The sequence below is a fragment of the Mauremys reevesii genome, linkage group 18, assembly GCF_016161935.1.
Source record: "Mauremys reevesii isolate NIE-2019 linkage group 18, ASM1616193v1, whole genome shotgun sequence".
NCBI classification, from domain to species: Eukaryota; Metazoa; Chordata; order Testudines; family Geoemydidae; genus Mauremys; species Mauremys reevesii.
Genome location: NC_052640.1, coordinates 3,530,492 through 3,544,705, shown reverse-complemented (window position 1 = coordinate 3,544,705; position 14,214 = coordinate 3,530,492). Strand labels below are relative to the sequence as shown.

At 48.1% G+C, this 14,214-nt stretch overlaps 1 long non-coding RNA gene across 1 annotated transcript; it reads right to left on the bottom strand.

The window, feature by feature from the left end:
• Nucleotides 1-3,267: 3,267 nt before the first annotated feature.
• On the bottom strand, nt 3,268-12,547 carry LOC120386410. The gene is made up of 3 exons (XR_005589704.1): nt 12,467-12,547; nt 4,932-5,019; nt 3,268-3,647 (listed from the first exon to the last, which is right to left on the bottom strand). It is a non-coding gene; the product is annotated as an uncharacterized LOC120386410 (long non-coding RNA).
• Between the last annotated feature and the right edge of the window lie 1,667 nt (nt 12,548-14,214).

Here is a 14,214-nt window from a genome sequence, read left to right as displayed (position 1 = left end):
GAGAGAACAGGAAGGGCCAGCGCTGACCTCCTTGTGCGGAGCTGTTACAGGCCGTTCCACCAGCCTTTGGCAGCTTGCAACCATTGCAAATAAAATCCCACTGCTCCAATATTCTCCCATGAGCCTCGGATCCAGCCAAGCACCTGCTCAACTCAGAGAGGAACGATGTCCCAGTGTTTGGGCACCGGCCTGGCACTTGGGAGAGCTGTGTCTGCTTCCCTGATCTGTCGCACACTCCCTGTATGGCCCTAGCCCATGTCACGTAGGCTGCCTATGCCTGAGGTAGTAACCTGGCCCTTCCTGACAAGGGCGGTGTGTGGCGAAATACCTGAAAAATTGGGAGGTGCTCAGACTCCATAGTGATGGGGGGCCTTATATGTGCCTAAAATAGATAGATCCAGTCAAGCACACTTAAGCTTGTGCTTAAGTGGCTTTGCTGAATTAGGATGTAAGGGCCAGGACCAAAGCCCACTCAGGTCAGTGGAAAGATTCCCACTGGGTAAGGCCTCCAGTGAACCAGAGGAGTGGCTGAGTCTGGCTCGGTGAAGCCGTTATGCTTTATTCCCCAGGATATTCACAAAGACCTTTAAAAAATTACCATCTATATTACCTTCTCTCTATGCCTGGCATGCCGCGGCTGGGCAGCTCAGCACTGGGACAGGGCTGGCTTTAGGAGATTAAGAAGATAGAAAAAGAAAAGCTCTTCATATGTTCGGTATTAGGGACGCCCTTGCACCAAAAATATCGTAAAGCCTGGAAATAGAGGTCGTATTTCCTACGTTTATTTTCCAGAGGAGAATACAAGGCTGTTAGGGTCTGTAATGACCTGTTGACTCGGGAAATAGATCACATTGATTTGGTGCAGCTGCTTTGCTGTTTATTTTATTTAATATAGTGGACAATTGCCAATTTCAGAGGTGTGGCTGAAACTCTGAGGACCGTCCTGGGCCCAGGAAGGTGCTATGTGGCCCACCCAGCACATTCAAAGGGCCTTCTCTCTCCTTACTCCTTCAATCACACCGGCACTGTGTCCTTCTCCAGAGCTTCCCATCTGTCAGCTCAGTCCCACAGACCCCTGAAATGGGTAAGTCTGGTAGCCCCGTTCTACCGAGAAGAGAGATTTGTCCGAGGTCATGCAGAAAGGCTATGGCGGAGCAGCAAACAGAACCAGGTGTCCTGCCCCTTGGTCTGTGGCTTAGCCACAGAAACATCCCTTTGCCCGGTCTTTGTCCAAACTCTTTTAATTTTTTTTAAATTAAAAAAACTGAGCAGAAAATGAAGCCCCTCACAGCAGAGGATGACAACCCAGGGATCTGGCCCTGTCTTCTCCAACTCCCATTGATCAGAGGTGCCTTGGGAGGTTAAGACATTGATCTGGGATTCAGGGTTCTGGGTTCAAGTCCCTGCTCTGGCACAGACTCCCTTTGTGATCTTAGGCCAGTCACTTACTCTCTGTGCCTCAGTTTCCCATCAATAACATGGAGATAATAATCCTCCCTGGTTGGTGTCTGTTTAGAGTGTAAACTCTCTGGGGCAGGAAGTGCCTTATACTACGTGTCTGTGTGGCTCCCGGTGCACTGGGATCCCCATCTCAGCTGCAGCCTGGAGGTGCTGCTGAAATACAAATCAATAATAATGGCTGGCTAGAAAAGGGGATGGAAATGTATTACAGCCCACGGGCAGAATACGAATCACAGTCTAGAATGACCCAGTCCATCATCCAGGGCTGGATCATTCTCCACTCTTGGGGCCCATGTGGGATTGTTCCCAGAGGCCTGCTCTCTAATGCTTTGGCCAGAGCAATTTTAATGGTTCCCAACCATTCCCCTTGGAAGGCTAGTCCATCGAACTCTAGTGGGAGGTAGGCCCCTAAATTCCTTTGAGGATCTGGGCCAGGGAGATTAAGAGACTTGCTCAAGCTCAGCTAGGAAGTCTGTGGCAGAGCAGAGAATTGAACTCAGGTCTCAAAAGGCCCTAGCTAGAGCCCTAACCATTAGCTTCCTGAAGCTGAAGGAAGTGGGTCCTGACTGTGCGTCCGTCTACACGGAAGGCAACGGGAACCACTGCTCTGAAATGTTCTGATTTCTGGTGGTTTCCTCAGGCACCTTCTACTGAGCTTTTGCAGACTGAATACTGCTGAGTTTCACCACTCGTTCAAAATCCGCTGAAAGTCCAGGGTGCATGTGGGAGCGGAGCTGTCCCATCTCCAGGGGTTCTGTGGATTGTGTTACACAGCTCTCTTGCTTTCAGCTCTCAAAGGCCAGAGCCCTCTGCCACCTCGGCGGCTGCACACATCCTGGGAGCATGTCATTAATGCTAGGGGCCGTGCACAGTCTTTAAAGAGGCAGCACAGGCAGAAAAAGTGGACCTGAAACTTGCTGAAACAAGCAAATTACAACTATTTCCCTTTTCCAAATGTCAGCAGGTTTGGAGGGAAATAAGTTAAAGGTGAAAATCCCCTGGGACTCTCTCTCTCATTCACACTCCAATTCCAGGTCCCAGATGCACCCAGCAACTCCCCAATCAGGTTCCTCTCTGCACAGAGAGACCACCCGCTAATCTACACTACCAGCACATGCTAGCGTGGCTCTAGACAGACAGTTAAATTCAGTGTTGCCAAATTGTTTGGGGGAGAAAGAAATTAACTTCCTATCAACTGGAGGGAAAATAAAAAAATCCGTGCACTGGACATTAGGAACCTTTTGCACCCATTTCAAACCCTGCAAACAGTGCGAGTCATCAATAAATTCTGCTGCCCAGAGATGTGTAGGTGATGGGAACTAGCTCAAATCCTGCCTGAACCAAACCCTAGCTCTAACGCTAACCCCGACCCAGCTGACTTTGCAGTGAACTGCAGACCCAGAGTGTTTAGATCTGGAGATGGGTGAATGTCGCAACATTTTTTCACTTTTAGTCCAAATCCGTTTGTTCACAGCCCTTTCAGTGTCGGTTTCCGGAAGCGCTTGTGTTGGTGGGTTTGTTTAGCACAAACACTTAGAAGGGGGATTTTCAGCTTGCTTACCCCAATATTTGCAGCATGTGAATTTTAAATTTGCTTCACATGAGCATTTTCAACAGAGACCTGATTACTCCAGGGAAATGATACTGTTAGGACACACATGCCCAATCACAGCTATGTAACAAGCTACTGAGCAAAGGAAATTCAAGAACTACTTCACAGATAGATTTGGAATTATGAACCTGAGAAAAATCTCAGCCTGTTTGCATGCACTCTGTGACCAGAACACTGAGGTGAAATTCACCCGAGAAAGAACACGATTCACTGAGTTGTATTTAGATGCATTTGATTGTCAGTTTTGCTCAAAGCTGAATGCATGGTTGGGAATGACCACAAGTTGTTGCCATCTTGTTGGCATGGGACGCTGGAGTGTCTGGCAAAAATGCACTGACCCAAACAGTGGGGGTTAAAATCAGCTCTGATTTATTAGCAATCAAAAGAAACACAATGGGAAAAACCCCAATAAAAATCAAATGACAACCCTTTGGCAGCATATCTGGTCTCCCAGCCATGCCCTAGGTCCTTTCACTTCTTATAGGTCCTTCCACTAGACTGAACTCCTGAAAGGCTGGCTTTCCCAGCATGCTCCACTCTTAAAGGGCACTCACTTCTGTGCCTAAAGGGCATCCTAGTGAGAACAGAAAAATAATAGTTAATACGAGGTTCTTCTGGCTAGCATTTCTGAAAGAAAAGCAAAGGAGGAGTGTTTCAATACGTAATGACCAAGGGGGATAATGAGGCTAGATCTAACTTTCCACCGTCCTGTCCCTGATGAAGATTTTCACCCTAAGTCAGGAGGGAAAGATGTCCATTTCTAGCTCGCCATATCACCACCCTGATGGCTGGCTGGTGACTTCCACGAAATGAGTTTGGTGGATCTCAGTCCGTTTGCCACATCAGGACGTGCCCATGCCACAAAAACTGCCATCCGCCTCACTCTCAGTTATCCCCTTTGTTAGCCGTCTGAACAGAGGGGCAGCACCAGACTGGTCCTTGCAGTCTGCCCTCCCCTCTCTAGCCTAGCTTGGGCTGGGGTATTTCTGGGGGAGGGGCTCTGGGCTGGAGGGGACAGAGAGGCTGAAACTTGCGCGGCTACTGCCCAGGCCATGCCTCTTCCTGGGCTAAAATAGAGGACTTCAGTCCACAGGCCATGTGCCCAAGACCTGCGCTTTGGGTGTATGTAAAGAAAGGACAAAATGTTGCAATCGGTGCCTGTCTCGCCCCGGGACTAACCTCTCCCAGCTGCCAACCCGGGGCTGCTGCTCATATCCAGCCCTCAAGCCCTTTGGAGCTTTGTGTGCATTATTTGCCTCTCTGTGGCTACCACTGGCAGCATGGGAGGCTGCAAGCCCAGTCTCTGCATCCTCAGTTCCTTGCACCCATTGTGTTTCCTTCCAGTGGAATATAACATTGCTCTGAGCACTCCTGGTACAGCGAGACCATATAATGGGCCTGTACAGGATATGAAATGTAGCCAAGTGAGATAAGACCAAATCATCTGTCATTCATCCTCATATCTCTGGTGGCATCAGAAGCTCCCGACGAACAGGCTTAGCAAATATATCACAGGGTTGTGTGCCCCCCCCCATGCTCTCCTCTCCTCCTCTCGCAAGGATTTTGATCCAAGCTTTTTACAAATTAAAAAAGAAGAAACAGAAAGCGATACAATTCAGCTTTCGCACGGGCAAAGAACGGGCAAACAGCTGCAAGGAAGGGTGCACAAAATACCTCCACAACTGGCTGCATAAATATCAGAGCTGAACAATGGGCCAGACCCACCCCTGGTGTAATGTCATTAGAGCCAATGGGAACTTGTCGTAATAGAAGGAAGGGCCCAAATCTGTCCTTATGGATGTGCAACAAGGGTCTGACATGCACCGAGAGAAGGGGGAGGCCTTAGGCTGAGAGATACCTCTTCCCATGCTTGTGTTATCTGCACCATCGTCCACACCATCTTCTCTGGAGCAAGGTGGACAGGGCTGCTGGAAGTGCCGGCCTGCCTGATGACACAGAGAGAGGCGAGGATGAGTGCTGGGATGTTGGAAACCAGGCCAGATAACGCTTAGTAGTATATGCTGCAGGGAGCAACCAAGAGCTGTAGGGAAAGGGAACCAGATGACCAAGAGGTGGTGTCTGTCTTTAACTTCTGTGACTCTCGGAGGGAAATGTTACAGAATCTATGCTCAGCTGCAGCCTCTTCTGCACTGTAGCAATAGTTAAACTCAACAGGATGGATGTGTATAGCCAGGAGAGTGAAGTTTGCATCGCTGTCATCTACACTCACACATCCTTGATGGACGAGCTGCCTCAGGCTTGGACGAGCAGCCAGATATTCAGATTCTTCTCCAATCTCTTTGGAGCAGCCAGGGGCTGAGATTCTCAGTGCTGTTTGGATTCAGCGTGGCTGGAGATGGCCTGAAGAGAAACACCTCTCTGGGGGTGTTGCAATAATTCCTAGATGGTTTCAATCACAGATGAAAGCAGGAAGTTCCAAGGGCATGAAAGTCAATGATAAATAAAAACATAGTAACAGAACTTTTTCATACGCCTAAAATGTTCTGATGCAGTGTGAATCTCGGGGGTCTATACAGGAGTGGGTGGGTGAGGTTCTGTGGCCTGCAGGGAGCAGGAGGTCAGACCAGATGATCACGATGGTCCCTTCTGGCATTAAAGTCTGTGAGTCTACAAAAGTTCAGGTCAGTTTTTATTTCATCCAGACTGGTTCCCCCATTTCTAACATGGGCATCACACACACACACACACACACACACACACACACACACACACACACACACACACACACACACACACACACACACACACACACACACACACACACACACACGCTCTGACTTCCCCTAATCTCCGTGCGCATGCTCAACACACACGCCATCTGCGAGCTGCTACAATATGCAAATAACGCATTGGACTTGTGTGAAAAGCCTGACTCATGCATCTCATTTGGCTGGCATAATATTTACTAGAAAACAACCGTGCAGCACTCGCTGCTGATTACATTGGTGAAATCTGGGCTTTTCAGCTGTGTTTAGCCTGAAGTATCTTTGAATTTGCAGCCTGGATTGTCTTGGTAGCACCATCCATATGCACAGAGAAGGAGTGAGGGGTTCAGAAAGACCCAAACGTTCAAACGGCCCACACGGTGTTTTTCCCTGGTTCTGTCTGATCTTTTGAAATGAGAGGTTCCTCTGAAGGACAAACTAAAAGAGAGAAGAGAAGAGACAATCGCTACCTGTCCAGCTTGGAGGCGTCTTGTTCCAACAGGTGCTGGTGACCTGGTCTGTACTATTTTCAGCAGAGAACAAAAATGGACTCAAGTTTCTGGCACATCTTGTATTGCACTGAATTGCTAAGGGGAGGAAGTGTGGGCTGGCGGTCAGGAGACATGGGCTTTTGTTTTCTGGGCTCGGCCACTGACTTGCTGTGTGACTACGGGCAAGTCACTAAACCTCTGGTCTGCCTCTGCTGTATCTCACCCTCCTGTTGGTGGCTTTCCCTGCCCTGTCATACTCACTGTGCTCACCCGCTGAATGCCAAATCCCACTCCTTTACCACTAACAACCACTTCCTGGCGAGCTCACTCCCAGCGTGTGACTTCCATTACCATTGAGGTCAGGCCAGAATGGGTCCCCTTGTGCCAGGCAAAGGCCTTTCTTATAAAGCCCTGTATTGCTGGAAGGGGAAACCTGGAATTATTTCTGCTGGGCTTCAGACGTAGCCAGCGATAATATGCCTCTCTAATGTATGCCTGTAATGCAGGCTGCCTTTGCCCCAGGACTTGACTGAAACAGAGATTTGTTTCAGCTGAATAACTCTTCTGAATCTATAAATAAACCGGGAAATACATCCAGAGCGCGAGTCCTGCCCTCTTGGATTGCTGAAGGGAACTGACGCCCAATTCTGTCCTTAACCTGGCTGTCGGTCTCGACAGCCTCCACAGCCCTCCTCTCCCGTGTGGCTGGACAGCCAGGCATTGCTGCGGTGTGGCAGCGGATAGCACACTGGGGAATGCTGCCAGGCACCAGCAGGGACGGAAAAGCCACTGCGCGTAAGACTCAGCATGGACCGCCTTGCTGAACTCCAAATCCTGGCCCCATTGCCACCAGCTGGAGACTGACAAGAGTGGAGCACTCTTTGCCTTGGACACATGCATGTATGCAGGCTTTTAGCCACATCCAGCCGTCAGCGCCCCGGGCCTTGCGCTAGGCTCCTCTTGCCAGCGCTCTGGGCGTCTGGGCCTCAGCCAGGACCAGGAGCAGAGTGACTGAAATGTCACAGAGAGGAGCTGTTCTCATGCACCTCTGCCCCTTCCAAAGCCTGGATGGGAACCCGCACGGGAACGCCAGGAGCTCAGGTCGTCTGGGCTGGCCTGTGCCTTCTGCCCACCCCAAGTTTTCCGCATTCCCACTAGTGCAGGACCGCCATGGGTGTGCTGCCTTCCTGCTGCTGTGCTACTGCCACAGCAGCCCTTAGCCTGGGGAAAGGCACAGGGGAGAGGGGCAAAGGTGCCTTGTCAGGTGACTGCAATGTGCTCTGAGCACCCACAGATAACTACAGAGTTGCTGGTGCTGTTACAAGAGACTCCTAGCGCCCAGAGGCCCCTGTCAGCACTGGGTACTGAAGGACTCGGGGCTTGTCTTCTCTAGAGAATGCAGTTGTGTCAGCGATCAGTGTAGACAGGGAGTATCAGGGTTAACACTGTGTCAGCTGGCTGAGGGTAAGCCCTCTTGGTATCTTGGGCCTGCCTGGCTCAGTGTTCAATTCAGCATGACTGGTCCTGTCTACACAAACTGCAAAGTCATGTTTAACAGCTTGTTACTTAGCACGACTCCACCAAGTCATGTTCTAACACAACCCAATGTTCTAGAGAATACATAGCCTGTGAGGTAGAAGCAGACCCTGCCCCAAGGGCTTACCATCTACTCCATGTATCAGTAGTAACTTGGACCCAGTGCTGGTGGCTGATATGGGGGAAAATGCTTTTCTCTCAGTGATTGTACTGACACCTGGGGAGCAGGAGGTCTAGGTTCTGCCACCGACTCACCTGTGGCCATAAATGAGGTACCTCCCTGCACCGTGCCTCAGTTTCCCCCATCTGTAAAGTTGGGGTAACAGTAGTGGCCTCCAACACAGGGTGTGATGGGCTTGGCTAACTAGTCTGCAGCATGCTCTTAGATGAAGGGCAGAGGAGAAGCAGTATCTCTGCAGGGCCCTCGAGCTGGGGCCTTCTCCAGCTTTCAAGAGAATAATGGGCCAAGCCTGACTCCTTGTTCCAACTCTGTAGATCTGCAATGACCTCAGCGGAGTTACTCAGGGTTTCTCTGGGGCAGGCAAGAGCTGATTCTGGCCCATCCTCTGGTAAGAACTTAGCAGCAGCAGCAGCAGCAGCTTGTCTCTGGTTCAGTGTCTTCGCGATGCAGCAGCATCAGCTGCAGAAGGGTCCCCACGTCTCCTCCTTTCTTCACGCTCGGTCGCTACGGTCATCTTGTTTCCTCGGCTAGCATTCTGTTTGCTTTCGCAGCAGATGTTGGTGTCTCTCCTCTAATGAGCATTTTAACACTGGAATCTTTCTCACCCCTTCTACCGGAAAGCAAAACGCTTAACATATATCAGCAAAATCAAAGTCACATGCCAAAAAAACCCCAAACCCCTTTGCCTTCTGTCAGCCGGCTGGAGATCTGCTTCTCACGTGTCTAGTAGGATCGGCGTTCTCTGGGGAGACTGGGATTCTTGGAGAACTTGGGTCACGCTGATTGGACTGACATGAAGGCATTTGATTTTTGGGTGCCCGCCTACCAGCTCTGTGCAGTGTCCCCTGGAATATGCTTATTTTCACCCTCTGCCCTTTCTCCAGACAGCCCTGAGGACTCAGGAAATCTGACACTGGACAGGAGCTCTCCCTCCACTGCTAGAAGATTGTTTTAACCAATTAAGATGAAGGCCTCTCGGTTGTATCATCACCGAGGCCCAACTCCAAAGACCATCCATCTCCAGCACGTGGCTGGAAGCATGTCTCCTGCAGAAGCTGCCTTTGCAAGGGACTGGAAAGCTATTTGCATGGAGATGTTTTACAGAGGTGCTGGGTTGGAGAAGGAGTTCCATTCTAGGCCCACCAGGCGAGTGACAGAACCCTCCCGCTCTCGCACGAGTCCCTGCTTGTAGCTCAGACAGATTCCCCAGTCCAGCCCAGCACAGAGCCACAGCGTCACAGTGGACATGGCTTTCCCCTCTTCAGATGAAAGGTCCCACGGAGGGCAAGGGGACAGCTGAGAAATGCAGCCTTCGCGTGCGTATAAAAAGACATAAGCCAGGGCAGAGAAAGGATCTGGCCCGTTAATAATAAGGAGAAGGGAGACTGGATGGCTCGACAGGCTGGAAATGGGATATGCAGGCTTCCATTTCCGGGTCAACAGGGTCAGTCAAACCTGGGCCATCCCAGAGGTCTTTTGTGATGAGCTGCTGGGTCGCAGCCCCACTGCCGAGGGGAGCAAGCACCCACCACAATCAGCCCTTTGATTGGCAGAGAGGCTAAGGACTGTATGGGCCATGGAAACTGGATTCCCCTGGCCCTGCTCCAGTGGGGTCCCTACGCATCAGGACAGAGCTCTGCAGGGAGGCTTGCTCAGCAGGCAGCCTGTCACGGTCAGGCTCCAGGGCTATTCACAGGCCCCCCCCGACGAGCACGACATACAGGAAGATGGCAGATTTGCAATGGGACAGTGAGAGACTCCAGGCCCGATCCTGTGAGGCACTGAGCACCTGCAACGCCCATTGACTTCAAACCTTGCCGCACGGGGCCTTCCAACCTATCCTGGTTTCCCCCGGGCTGGAAATGTGACAGGAGGAGCTGTTCTCATGGTAGTTCACTAAAGCAAAGAGAGAAACTTTTTTTAAGAGCATTGATTGAACTTTCCCAGCCCTCTGGGATGGGCTGAGGGTATGGCAGGGTCTTACGTTCTCAGAACACTTTGTCCTTCACTATGGCACACACAGAGGTGTCTGTAAAATGGCTCTGTTTTCTGGGAAACCCCCCAGGAAATGAGAGAGATCTCAAAAGGCATTCCCCGGGGCCAGGGGTGCAACAAGGCAGGAGGGGGACCAGGCACCCCCTTTGGCCCCTGACTAGAAGATGGAGGAGCAGCCAGGGCAAATTTAAGTAAGTGTCATTAAAACCAGGCTCATGGGGTCACAAGGCCACTCAAATATAGGGCAGCTGGGCAGGTAACCTGGGCCCCTCCTTAGCTAAATTCTGGTTGCACCCCTGCCTGGAGCTAGTGAAGCCTGCAATCCAGGGAATACTATAGCAAATCACACATGGCTGTTACAAATCAATCAGTAATGCTACTCCTGCAATTATCTAGAGGCCTCAACCAAGATCAGGCCCCCCACGTGCTGGGCACTGCATAGACGCCTAGTGAGCGGCAGTCCCTGCACCCTTCCGCAGAAGAACCAAAAAGCTAACGAGACAAGACAGCTCAGATGAGGAAAGGAAGGATTACTGTCGCTAGGGGGAACTGAGTCCCAAAGAGATGCAGTGACTCACCCAAGGACTCTGTGGCTGAGCTGGAATTGATCTGTAACCCAGTCTGGTGTTTTAGCCAAGGACTGTCACTCCAACATCTCTCGGGCCCCACCAGTGAGGTGCTAAGCCCTCCGCTCTCATTGACTTCTAGGAGAGCATAAAGTGCTCAGCGCCTGGCAGGAGAAGACCCTGCACTGTCCTGTGCCTTAGATCCCACAGTAGCATAATGGGGTATTTACCAGCTTCACAAGCCGAGGCTGTGAGGTTGACTTAGTGCCTGGAGGCACTTTGAGGCCCTCCAGCATGCAGAGCTGGAGCAGCACAAGGCATTATTAATAATAAATTGTCAGAGTAGAAGGTCTCTCTCCATTTCTTTTCTGAAAGAATCAGTTTCTCACTGTGCCTGGCCTGCAGGAATCAGCAGCCCGGCCGGTAGCTCCTCATCTATGACTACCAAAGACAATATTAATTAAAGGGAAGGAGATGGCAGACTGTGAAGTGAAGGCACATTCTCTCCCAGCGTGTCCTTCAGGCTTTGTTTTGTGTCTATATTGCCAGTATGTGAGGATTTTGTACAGGGCAAGAAGCAGTGATCCCAAATATCGATGGTGGGACAAATCAATGCTATCTCCTTTTTCCATGCCTATGCGCAAATTGATTTTTTTTTGTTGTTACCTCTCTGTTTATGTAATGTCTGAACTTTGCACAACTGAACCATTTAATGTGCAGAAAAGAGCCCTGTTGCCATGAAAACGGACCTCTAAATGACAGCATGAATGCTGAGATATCCCTGTTTTATTGGACCATACTGAATGTATTTTAACCTTGATAAGTCAATAACTTTTCGTACAAAAGGAGCCAAAGCAGATAGGCTTTCAGAGGCTTGAATGCATTTAAACTGGAGAGTAATGGCCTGGTTTTAATCCCCTGGAAATCTCTCTCATTCCAGGGCCAGTCATTTTCAGAGCCGACTGACATTTTGGTCAAAGAATTACAGCACACATTTGTCACAATGAGAGATGAAAATGCTCAGCAGTTTGGATTTCCTGTGCCAGTCAAAAATAATTACATTAAATTAAAGGGATGTTGTCATCTTACAGATTGCTGACCAGATTTTGCTCTCAGTTGACTCCAGTGTAACTACTTCCCCAGTGGAATCAAGATCAGAATCTGACCACATGTGTTTAAAACAGGGGTCAGCAACCTTTCAGCAGTGGGGTGCCGAGTCTTCATTTATTCACTCTGATTTAAGGTTTCGCGTGCCAGTCATACATTTTAATGTTTTTAGAAGGTCTCTTTCTATAAGTCTATAATATATAACTAAACTATTGTTGTATGTAAAGTAAATAAGTTTTTTAAAATGTTTAAGAAGTTTCATTTAAAATTAAATTAAAATGCAGAGCCCCCTGGACCGGTGACCAGGACCCAGGCAGTGTGAGTGCCACTGAAAATCAGCTCTAGTGCCGCCTTCGGCACACGTGCCATAGGTTGCCTACCCCTGGTTTAAAACCTTTGGGCTAGATTCCCAGCTGGTGTAAGGGGGTTTATGCCAGCAGGGGATCTGGCCCATAGATTATTTGTGCTAAAGCTGAAGGACTTTTAAAAATTTTCATCTTTCACCATTGATGAAAGCTGCTTGCTTGTTTTTGCAATTTACTCAGCTTGAACATTGAAATTAAGCTGGTCAGTTTCATTTAACATTTATAATCAATTGCACTTTGTGGGTCTCAGGATAATGTTGTGTGTAGGTTCCCAACACTGTTGGGAATTATTTATGTAAAAAATAGTTCGTTCATTTTTCTTTTTTAATCATGGAAACATTTATATCCTGTAAAAACATTTGTATTGCACATCTAAATTTTAGATTGAAACTGCGTGACAGACTAATGCAGAGTTAAAATGTTCACCTGATTCAAAAGAGTCTTCTTCCCCAGTAAACACACTGTAACACTTCCAAGTGCCAATGAGTGACTCCAGGTAGTTAAGACATTTCTGTGGAAAAATGAGGTTTCCTTTTTTTTGTACCGAATATAAAAAGCTCTTTCTATCTGACTTATTAATAGCCTTGATTAAATTATCTTTGAACAATCTATTTCCTATTCACAAACGTATAATAGTTTTTTTTCTAATCTCTAGCCTAGACTACAACATAGAAAGGAGATAAATAAGCAAGTGCAGATTTATAAAGTTGCACAAGAACCTAGTGAATATGCTAGCAAAAAGAAAGAAAGAAAGAAATGAAACAAATGAATAGTATGAATAGCTGTGCTCAAAGATAATGTATTCAGTATAATGTATTTTCATAGGGAGGATAATATGTGTTATAATTACACAGAGGAATCACTCTCCTGAAAGCATATCTAGCTATTATTTTATTATAATTTCTCAACCTTAATGTTCCCTGGATGGGAACTAGTAAAACGGAATCTCCAGAGGTTTGGAGATTTGGTTCCTTATAAAAATATGCCCAAAATTTCAGTACCTAAACTATCCTAACTCCCTGAAGTCTACAAAAATGAACAGGGCTTCATGGAGAAAAAGGAGCTAGAAAGACTGAGAGGACAAGCCAAGGTATTTTGAAACTTCTGCTTCCTGTTCTGACCTATAACAGAAAACTCAGAGTTCCAGTGAAAACAAAAAGTAATGGAAAAACTGAGAAAGTCACTGGACCTATTTAGCACCTCCATCAAGGTGCAGCATGAGTTTAGGTGACTTTGGAGGGCGGGGGGGAGAGGGACTTTATATCTATGTTTGCCTGCACCTGCTTAGAATGCCTTGAACTTATAAGGGATGTGCTAAATCCTCCATCTCTTATTGAAATCAATGACAGCTTGTCCACCGACTTCAATGAGCTTTAGGATCATCAGGTCCTAAATCAAGACTGGATGTTTTTCTAAATGATACACTCTAGCTGGGCTGGATGCAGGAATTACTGGCTGAAATTCTTTCACCCGTGTTATGCATGATAATAAGGGTCCCTTTTGGTCTTAGAATCTATGAAAACACTGGCCACTCAGATGTGATTGTACAGCTTCACTGTGAAAATGTTACTGCCAAACCTCATGGAGAAATGACTTGGCCCATCATGAAATGATTAGCCCCATCAGGGCAGACAGCTGAGCCTGTCATTCATTTACTCCAGGCTCTTTGTGCCAGGTGTTTCTCACTTCTAATATCTGAATTGTCTGTAAGATGAGAGCAGAAGATTTACAGTCTTAGTTCAGACCTTATGTGTTTCACTAGCAAGATGTCAATGGCATGAAGTTGCATGGGAAAAAGTGTCAAGGAGAGACCCATGCAGATGAGACTATAACATCATCTCGGGAAAATGGCTGGCTCTGGGGGTTGGGAATGGGTTATAGAGCCTTTTATCTCTATGTAATCAGGCTTATTTCACTGTGAAGAACTGTTTGAAATAATAATTACAAAGACGAGTTATAAAGCACCTAAATGGTCATGCCGTGATGGGGAAAACCAGCATGACATCTGTACAGGAAACTCACGCCTCTCCAATCTACTACAGTTCTTTGGAATGTTAGCAAAATAGTGGATAATGGCGATTCAGTAGATATAATTTATTCAGACTGTCAAAAGCCCATGAAGAAGTCCCTCACAAGAGTCTATTAAGGAAACCCCCTGACTATGCATTGTCATA